Source organism: Lepisosteus oculatus, chromosome 8, assembly GCF_040954835.1.
Source record: "Lepisosteus oculatus isolate fLepOcu1 chromosome 8, fLepOcu1.hap2, whole genome shotgun sequence".
In the NCBI taxonomy this organism is placed as follows: Eukaryota; Metazoa; Chordata; class Actinopteri; order Semionotiformes; family Lepisosteidae; genus Lepisosteus; species Lepisosteus oculatus.
In genome coordinates, this window is record NC_090703.1 from 3410622 (window position 1) to 3421181 (window position 10560).

General features: G+C 41.3%; 1 long non-coding RNA gene across 3 annotated transcripts; it reads left to right on the forward strand.

Annotated features, from left to right (window-relative positions):
* The first annotated feature begins 423 nt into the window (after nucleotides 1-423).
* LOC107077729 (uncharacterized) lies at nucleotides 424-9612 on the forward strand. 3 transcript variants are annotated; one of them, XR_011190187.1, is made up of 4 exons: nucleotides 424-3744; nucleotides 5632-5775; nucleotides 6311-7413; nucleotides 8460-9612. It is a non-coding gene; the product is annotated as an uncharacterized lncRNA (long non-coding RNA). The 3 variants fall into 3 exon arrangements; XR_011190186.1 differs by having other exon boundaries at nucleotides 424-3471; nucleotides 3554-5775; XR_011190185.1 differs by having other exon boundaries at nucleotides 424-5775.
* Nucleotides 9613-10560: the final 948 nt, after the last annotated feature.

Consider the following 10560-nt stretch of genomic DNA (forward strand, 5'->3'; position numbering starts at 1 on the left):
TCAAAAGAAAGGAGCATCCCTAGCAGCTTAAAATAAGGAAAGAAAATAGGACAGAGATGTTTTGTTCACTAAATAATGCAAAAATGACATTTGGAAAAAGATTGTTTAAAACTGAAAGACATAAATCCTTTAGGGATGTTTTGACAATGGAAAACAGGAAAAAATATTTTGTCCTGGCGTGACCTCATCTAAAGACATGAATGTTTCAACTTGTTATCATACCTTGTAAAGAAAAGACACATGAAATCCTTTAAGAAGGCAAGACAAAGCCATTCCCACCGGCATCATGGCAAACAACACGTAGGTCAAAGCTCTGAGGCCAATTAAAAAAAGATCTGATGAAATTACAGAAATATATATTTTTTCAAGAGAAATTTCTAAGAATCAGCATTGAAAATAATGTACTGCATTTAAATGTATTGAGCTTCGGATATAAAGTTCCATGCATGGTGTTCTGGGTACTCATTTGTGTGCCTCAGTGCTCAGGGTCTAAGAATCAAATGTCACGCATCAAGCTGGGATTGTGGGAGGCTCAAGATGATTTCCAGCATGTACTGTATTGCATATATTTTCTAATTCAGCGTTTGTGTCCATCATTAACTTTGGACACCACAATATGTTTTGGTGGGAATTGGCAGCATCCGTCCCAGTCAGAAGAAAACTGAATTGGGTGAACATGCTCAGTGTGGCCTATAAATGGCTGCACTCTCAGTGTTTTCTGAGCTCTTCTGTACTCCTCTTTCAGTTGTAGAGCTTTTCTGGATACTTTCACGGGAGCTAGTGATCAGTATCGAGAGTACTGTTGAGCAAGGTGTAGAGCTCTTCGATGTGATTTCTGTGGTCTCTCTTTCTCTCACAAGTGCTACAACACATTAATGAGCTAGAAGTAAAAGATGTGTAACACATCCAGTGGGATAGTTGTAGTGAGACAAAATCCTGTGAGCCGCTGGAGATGATTCCAAAAAGATTCAGTAGTAACAGAAAATTATGACAACTCTTAGTTGTTAATGAAATAAGCATAAGCACAATGAAACAGCCTACTGTTTTCTGCAACAGACTTATTGGGCATGAGTGAGGGCCCCACTGCCAAGTCATCTGGCTGCCTTGAGAGTTTCGTCTGGCTGTTGATCAAGAAATATGGCGTTGGCACCATGATTGAGCAACTTTGTGAGGTCTGTTTAAGAATAATGAAGACATAATACAGACTCTGGACATTATTTATGAGCAATTAAGGGGAAGAACTGAAAACCTGCACTCAGAACACAGAGTTGGCATTGGGCTTCTGAGTGGCTCAGCTGGTACAGGTGCTGGTGTGAGCACAGGGTCAGCTCAGTGCTCCAGGTGTTGTGGGTTTGAGTCTGGTCATGTCTGGTTCCCCGAGGGGGGGGGGTGAACCAGCCAGATTTTTCTTGGTGCCGGGTGACATGGCGAGCCCCGAGGCATCATGGACCGTTGCAGGCGTGTGGAGAAGCCGGTGAAGGACATGCCCCTAGCACAGCTGGCGCTGAAAATCTGTGACGCGATGAAAGAAGAGTGGCTTGAAGCTGGGCGAGGCAGAGACATCTGCCTACACTTCCCCATAGCCCTCCCCTTAGTGAGAGTCTGCAGGATTTGGATTTGATGCTGTGGGGATGTGAGCAATACACAACTGGCGATCCCCAGTTGGGTGGGTGCTTAGCAAAATATTTGTTTTACAATTCAGTCGCTAAAAAGAGCTTAGCGCACCCTGGGAAGCCTTGTGCCACACGGTATGGCCTGTGAGCGGACAGCGGACGAGGCTGGCGTGGACGAGGAAGGGATGGGAACAGGCCCTGAAGGGAGTGCGCGGGGTATTCAGCCCATCGAGAATGTCTTCGTGTCTCCTGTCAGTTCAGTTATCTGTGTGGTGAGGCATTTGAAATGGCAGCTGGATATTGTCTTTGCATACTTCTGTGAAAAGGAACGGGAAGGGATAAGTGGTTTCTTAAAGATGGCCTGTTAAGGTAACCAGATCGTTTCATTCTTCAACCTTCTTGAAAACAGGAGTCATCGAGTACAGAATGCGTGTGTTGCAAAAAAAAAAAATCTAACTTCCCTCTAAAAGAAAAAAGGCAGTTTGATCATGCCTGAGATGAATTTCCATCCATTACCCTCCTCCTCTCTCACCTGATTCCTGTTCAGCTCCTTTCCAATCCCATTATGTTCTCTGTAGCAGTTAAGCCCTCTGAACTGAGATGCTGCCGTTCCATATCAGCTGCAGTAATAATATGTAATGAGATTATGATGTTGAATGTTTTAAATGGAACCCAGTCACATCCACGGCTGGATTAGCCTCAGAACTGGCACACAAAGAACAGGAATTGTAGCACATCCTAAACAGCAAAGAATTTAAGCTGCTGAATCCACAATGAGACCTCTTGACATTCAGTTCTGTTCGTGATGGTTTTACATATAGAGGTAAGAGCCTATCAGGAATGTGGCAGTGAGATAATTCTAAGTCCCTTTGTAGAACTGCAAGATTGCCTGGCAGCTTCCCAAACAGTTCCGGCCTCGACATTTTATTTTTATTTTCCCTCTAATATCTGTAAAGCAAGAGCCCTGGAAGAAAGTACTTTTAACTGCACCAGTCTCCTTCCTGTCTTTCCCATTGCTGGCAATCGGTGTCATGCCAGGGAGTTTGCATTCAGTTCTGTCCGCTTGTTAGAATTGTTCCAGAAGAGTAAGAGCTGCTCACAGGTCAGGTAAGATAATTACCTTCCAACGAAGAAGGAGAGGACAGTTTTTGATCAGCTTCCCCCTGGTGTGAAGTTTACAAACCAATCTTGTTGCACAGTATATTCATCACGGACAACCCTTCTACAGCCTGGGCGTGCAATATAGAAGATGAGGAGTAAGTCTTTGTGCTGAGCTCCTTACATTCACAACTTTAGTGGTTTTATGAACAGTCAAAATGTCTGTGGTTTTCTCTGCCTTTGGAGGGCACTGTATACTTTTAGGTGCAACACTGACTTCTTTGCTTGTTTTTGTTTTAACCAATTTCACATGCTACTTCTGGGCTTGTCTATTTAATTAGATACCATAGCAACGAGAGTAGAGATCTGTAGAAGCCAAACACCCTAATGTGTTTATGCTGTCTTGGAGGGTGTGGCAGGTGTATGGATCCCTCAGAGAAAGTGTCTTAAACCGATAGGGTTGAACCTCTGAAAATTATTTTATTTCAGCCAAGCTTCTTAAAATGTGTTCTTTGCAATGTGGTATCCTTTCGGCCTCCTCTGAAACTGTTAAAAACAGAGTTATTACAACTCTCAGTTCTCGAGCCTAAATTTTTGGTATATCCTGCCAAATAAGAAAGCTTTTCTTAACCTATCAGTTCCTTCAGGCCAGTTTTTATTTATGTCTACTCAGATGACTCCCAGACAGCCGAATTTTCACTTGGCTGTTTCCCTGCCACAAGACTGTACAGGTTGCCTTGGAAACCCAGGCAGTGCCAAGGTAACGTGTTGAAATGCTGGTGCTCAATTTGCATAAAGTGTGCTTCCATCCCAATTATTCCTTTTCTCTGTTTTTGTTGCAGTGAATAAAAAATAGCCACCTACTTTCAGCCCCTTTCCTTGCCAGAGAATTTGCTATTTGAGCCTTTGAATTCTGCCTGAAGGCAACAACCCAGCGGCAGGTAATCCTTGTCTCCCAGTTTCCTCCCTGAAGCACTGAGCAGACGAGGACGATGACACCCTCTCCTGATAGACTACTCTCAGGGATGGAGAGGTTTGGAATAAAAAGTTTAAACAGCTCGGTGCAGGTTGTGCAGTCTACGCATGCTGTGAGATACCAGAGGCTGAATTCTGAGATTATTCACAACAGCCCTTTGAGTTATTAATGCTAATTGTGATCTTTTCACTTAGTGATGTGGCAATCGCAAAGGAGACTGACTGGATAGAATAAAATGCCTTATTCATTTCTTCTGAATACTTCAGAGCAGACAGAATTTTATTTTTTATTTCAATTGTCAATTCTTCTTGATACAGATATTGCTTCCATAGTCTTTCGGTTTTGTGGTTTTGGTTACGGACAGCTGCTTCACTGAAATGTATTGTGTGGTGCCACTAGAAAATCAACTTCCCTGTTTGCTTTTGCTCTGTCGGCTAAACCCTCATTCCAATATATCATCCTTGCCCTCCTTCAACATGAGACGTGCTATTTCTTACAATAAAACTGTAATTTTAGCTTTTAATCTTCTTTCACCATAATCACATTACTGTTTTTCATCTTCCAGCTTCGGTGTTACAGGCTATGTGTTACATTCACAGCAAGGTGCCCCAGCCGCAGTGGCAGTGAGCCGTAATTCCTGGCTTGTCAGTGGCCACACAGCTGTGGTTTAATGGGGGTGTTGGCTGGCAGTGCTGTAGAAGCTGTGAACTGCAGCGTGGAATGAAGGAAAACCTCCTCTGTGCCATTTTTGTTTTTAGAAAAAAGAAACCTGTGGTTCTGGCTTCCCCAGAAAAGAAAATGATGTTTTCCATTGTTTCTCAAACAATTGTTGACTTCCGCACCTGCAAAGCTAAGCGTTTGGTTGCTCCTTAGCTCATTTAGTGCACCACTTCAGTGTGGGCTGGGACCCTCTCCTTCTGCTCAGTAAGCTTAGTTAGAGGGAGAAAAAGACCCCAGGGTTCACTCACAGAAGACTCAAGGGAACCTGGTGTCACAATGTCTTCTCCCTCTGCAGCCTGGACGGACCAATCTGTTTTCTCTTTGTCTGTGTTCTTTGTTTTTTGTCATGATATCTATCTGCAAGGTGTAAATACTCCAAAAGTGTAAAACAAGGGTCATCAGGACAAAATGGAGATCTGTGCTTTAGGTTCCAAGACTGTTCCAAAGGCAGTGCTCTGAAACTCAGTGCCTTTGGAGTATATAGTATATTTGCCATGTGCAGCTCTCCCTGTGACTAAAAGTTTGGCTCATATTGGTATGCAGGAGCAGAAGGGGTTAAAATAAAGTCGCTCTAATCAACTGCTGCAAAACACACTTATTTGAGCCTGAAAATTATTCCCAGATGAAATCTTGTCACCAAATCTATATTAATGACAAGACAAATCAGAAAATATTTTTTTTTGTTCCTTTCTGCTTAATTGAAAGACTGCATCCCTTGTTGCTTTAATATTTTTATCAAGATGACAGCTGGTTTGCAGTTTTTAATAGATTTTTAATACAATTTACATAACAAACTGTCAAGTTTGATTAATACTTAATGTGCTTCATTTATCAGTGTCCTGGTTATAACTGGCAATAGCTGCTGTTCCATTCTTTTGTGGACTGGAATTGCAAATAGATTGTCTTTCTTGTGCTGAGACATGATGGATCCTACACAAACACAAAAAAACCCACAGTGCTTAACCTTTCTATAACGTGGTTGTGTTTAATTTTAGATTTATTGTGTTTAATTTATTATTATGGAGCAAAATGTATAATTTGGCATTTTGTTAACACAATATAATGTTTTGTTTGTCTTGCATTTTCTAAATAGCTATTATAAATAATTTTCTCTCTTTGTTCCTGTCATTTCTGACACTGGTTCTCAAAGCGTGCTTTGGCTGCCTGGGTGGGCTGAACTGCTTCCTTTCATTCGCAATTTTTCTTATTTCTGACTTCTTCAAGATTGCTGTGAAGGGTGGCTGCCCGAATTGCACTTCTCTGTTGAAGGTACTGGATGAAAACGGAAGGAGTGCTTCTCTTTATGCAGCAGATGCCCTGCCTAGTGCCCAGTGTGAGACTGGGGTTCCCCTCCATGCCTAGAGTAAGGCAAGTGTGCTCCTCAGGTCTGCAGGCTGGCCTGAACAGAGAGAGCGGGATGATCAGTGCCCAGACGCTTTCAAGCTACTGCCTGTCTCAGCACTCAAGCTGGAGCTGTCCATTTCTGATATCTAAGAGATAACACCACCAATTCTGGAGACTTGACAGGGAGGAAAGTAAAATCTCTCTAGGTGTCTCATCTTTCTATTGTTTGAGGTTTTGTGATTAAAAAAAAAATCTGACTTATAAATGTGGGTTTGTCCTGGTATAACTTAACACCGTGCAATATGATCATGGTCTAAAACGTTCCCGAGTGCGGTAGATATGGAGGGCAGCTCTAGAGTCTAAGGTTGTACAAAAAAACGAGATGGGAACTGTTTCTTAACCCCTCCCCTATGTAACTGGTGAACGACACAAATTTTCTTATTACTTCCAATTGTTTTTAGAGGTGACAGCCATAAGTTCCCATAAGTGATATCTGAAAGTAAAAATGATGCAAGCTTGTACTGTTTTATTAAATAAATAATACGTTTTGTCTTAATAGCGCACAGCAGCTGTGATGCCTTCCCGACCGACAGGAAAGGCTTGGAAGACAAATGAGGATCTGCCAGATGCTGCTCATTGCCGGGGAAGAGATCAAATAGACAAAATGGGAGAAGCGCATGGCTTCGTTTTAGTTCTAGTTCTGAAAATCCGCATGCTGGGTGCATTCTGTGAAGCATTGATTTTTCACGGAGGGGAAAAAGTCACCCTGTTTAGTCTTTCCTCTTCCTTCCTCTGCCTCGTGTGCCCCAGTGATTTATGCCCGTGGCCCTGAATGCAAAATGTCTTACAAGCAAAACATAAACGCTTCCAATCAGACGGACTCATTTCACCCCATGCCAACATGGCCAGAGCTCAGGCCTCTTGACAGGGTCACTCAGCTAATTCCGGGACATTTAAAACAATTCCCTCTTGTCGTCCGACAATGAAAGCAAGCCCCAATTTGTTTTGCAAGATTGAAGTCGAGCAGCATTAATACATTAATCTTTCCAAATCCCCTCCAAAATGCTTTTCTTTCCTCTTTTCACTCCGTTGTCCCTCTCGATCAGAGTTTCCATCCTTCGGATGCGATGTTAAACAAGGTCCTGACTGCTGCTCAGTGAAGAGCCCATGTTTGGAAAAGTAGGGATGTTAACTCCTGATTTCAAGGCTGACACTCAGTGAAGTTAGGGTTGTTCGTTAAGTCCTTTCCCAATCACCGCACCCTTCCTGAGGGTCTGGGTTGTCTGCTGCAGACACTGGGGGATGAAGAAGCACTGTTCATCTGATGGAACAGACACTAGTGTTTCGGCTGCCGTACAGTTCAAAACCTTATTGACCCGTAATTCAGCCAATTAAAAGATCGCCTCTGATGTGACCCAACGTGTTCACAGCACAGGGAGGAATGTTGTGTGCAGTGCATGGGCTTAGGAAGGCTTCAGATTTCCAGGGGTGCTGAGCTGAGTGTGACACTGGCTCATGAATAAGTTGTAATATTAAAGTAGCTCTCACTACCATGACAGGGAGAAGAAGGTGAAGGCAAGGCTGCTGAAGTAGTAGGCATTCAGAGGAAGCCATTCCTGTCACATAGTAATCATTTCGAGATTATTGTTCATTAGTATTCAGGTACGAGAGAGCTTTTAAGTCAACAGTTTTTTTCATCATCCATTAATTATCCTTGTTGATGTACAGTGAATTTGGATGGTACTACATTACCATATTTTTACAAAATGAGAAGTTATTGTCTGTTGTTGAATTTAAGCACTCACCCAGAAGAAAAAAAAAACTCTCCTGGTAATGGAAGTATAAAGAGAACAATTAAATAATCATATGAGAGTTGAAAACATGATTGTTCATATCAGGCTTTTAAATTACTTTTAATCAAATTTCCTTCTTCATCCGTGACCACAGTCGATAAGGTATTCTGACTTCTTTTCATGAAGGAACTTAAAAATCTGTCTGTTGTTTAAAGAGTGTTTCAGTTAAACAGACATATTTCAAAATGTTTTTACCATATCTGTAAACTTTCAAAATTCTGCACTTTTGCAGACCAAATGTACAAACCAAAGGACATTTTAAAATGTCAATGTTGACTTCCACCTGATCGTTTTAATGCTTGTTCACCCATTGGAAACACTGTAGATGTTATCCAAACAGGGTAGCTGTAATTGTAAAGAAGAAAGACATGAAATGTTACCCATGTACAAAAAATGCCACATGCCCATTAGTGTTTTTATAGGTTAGTAGATTTGCAGTAGTCTGTGTCCACTCATGTTGTTTGCCTATATACGTTCATTCGGCGCATGTAATAATGAAACATTTCACTGTCTGTAGGAGAGAATTTTAAAACATTTTTTAATTTAAAACATTTTTTTATTGTCATTGTTTCATGGGTGAAACCCTTTGAGTTTACATGCCAATTAGATGTTCTTTTCCAGGTTTGATATCAGATAAGGCTAACTAAATATTTTGTATAAAGTGTGTCCATTACGAGCACCTTCATTTTTTTAATCTTCTGCCCTAAAGGTCATTTCATGCAAAAGGAATATGGTAGATTATAAAAGAATACTGCACGATGATGCTTACTTCTCTGTATAAAATGGACTGTAAAATCCTTTGCTTTGTTAGCACTGTCTGATCATTAGCTGAGGGTGTCTTTATTCTCTACACAGCCTTTTGAAGTTGGGCGACTTTCACAAGGAACTTCCAGCAAAGCCAACTAATGGGCACCACCATGCTCTGTCACTTGCTGTACATCACTGGAGCTCTGACCTTTACTCCACAGGAAGTAAGAACATCGCAGTGTAATGGGGACTGGCATGTAAAACAGGCAAGAAAGCAGAAGCTGAACCTTTGCAGACTGATTTGCAGCATAGAAAGATTTTCTCTGTCGACAATTTTTTGAGCAATTCACTGAAAACCATACACAGATCAGAACAACTAAAATACACGATAATAAGAGAAGCAATAGATGAAGGGGCCTGAAAATCAAATGTCCTCATCTTGATCAGGGCAGGGTATTCTGCACACCCCAGGAGCCCTCCATGTACACGATTTGCTGGAGTGTACTCTGGTTTTGTAATTTGTAAAATTGTAAAATTTTGTAATTTTTAAGCCACGTTTGCCTTTTAAAGTTTAATTCCTGTGTTTTAATAAGTGACACTGTGTTTTTTGAACATCTTGAACTTTGGTCTCTGTAAAGGTGTTATTTATTGTTATTTACCGTGTTAGGAATAAGCAGTGTGGCCGTAGAAAGGAATGTCTGTGTGTTCTCAGAGATCAGGGCGGAAATTTTGCTCTTGGTTTGAGAACAAGGATGTTCTCTATTTATAAAAGTTTCCAAAGAAGCTGTACATAGTGATAAAGATGAAAATACAATAAAAAATAAATTAAAATGAAACAAGAACATGATAAACAACTAAGGCAATCAAACACAGGCCCTATTTATAAAAAGTGAGGTTTAAGTTTAGATCTGGAAAGACTCCAAAAAATTGTCTGTCAAAGAGTCAGAGGAAGAGCATCCCTTAATGAGCAGCGTCAGGATAAGCACTGTCATCAGAAGTCTGAGATTTAGTCCTGGGTACAGTGACCGGCCTCAACTGACCGGAGCCAACAAGAGGGAGTGTAAACATGGAGGAGGTCAGAGAGGTGTGAAGGAGCCAGATTATTTACAGCCTTTCAAGTCAGTAACAAGATCTTTTTTTTTAATTGTTTTATTAAATGACAAGAAAAAACAAAGGCACACAGATATCCATAGAAACAGAGGACAAAAGACATCCACTGACAGAAAAAAAGTACTCAAATATTAATAAATACTTATAAATAAAGCCAAGGTAAAAATAAATAAATAAAAGCATCCAAGATTCTTCACTTTTTACCATATAAGCACAGATAATCATATATAGATAAAATAACATCACTCCTTTAACACAAATAAAATTTTTACTCAGTCCCACTTGATTGAGTAACACAATCATATATGGAATATGTGACTTTATAGGGCACCAGAGATTTAAGTGTAGTCCTGATGTGCCACCAGGGTCTGGAGTGAGTTAGACGTGTACCTGCAGAGTTCTGGACATAGCACAACTAACTTCGAGAAGTGTTCGGAAGCCCACAGAGTAAAGAGTTGCAGAAACCGTGCCTTGATGTTATAAATGCATCAGAAACTCAGCATCGGACATTTATGGAGTTTGCCTCACGTGGGCAGTATTTCTGAGGTGAAATAAAGATATCTTTATCACGCCGTTCACATGGGGGCTCAGTGGGAGAAGGACCAGGTGTGACTCCCAGACTCCTGTCTGTGGCTGAGGCCTGAATGGGGAAGCCGAGCGCCTTCGCTGTGAAGCTCTCCAGCTTCTCCTGTTGACATTTGCTGCCCACCAGTACAATTTCTGTTTTGTCACTATTTAGCCTCAAGAAATTTGATGTCAAGCATGGGTTGACATCAAACCGACTGACTCTTGACATCAGAGAAGGAGAAAGGACAGTAACCAGACCAGATTGCTCCACCATAGAAACGTCACTTTGAAATCATTAGTGTTGAAATTACAGAGGTGGGGAAGGAGCAGAACTGTACTGCTCTGCTTTTTACTAGTTTCCAGCAGCCTTGTACCCTTACATTTAGTTGAAAGGATAGAAGAGCGAGTCAGTCATAATCTGACATTGATTTTTACAATTACACGGATCTACTTAGAGAGAGAAGTACCTGCAGGCTCGTCTGGAGACCCTGTGCTATGAGAGGCTGTAGTACACTGCGGCAGAGCTGTCTCT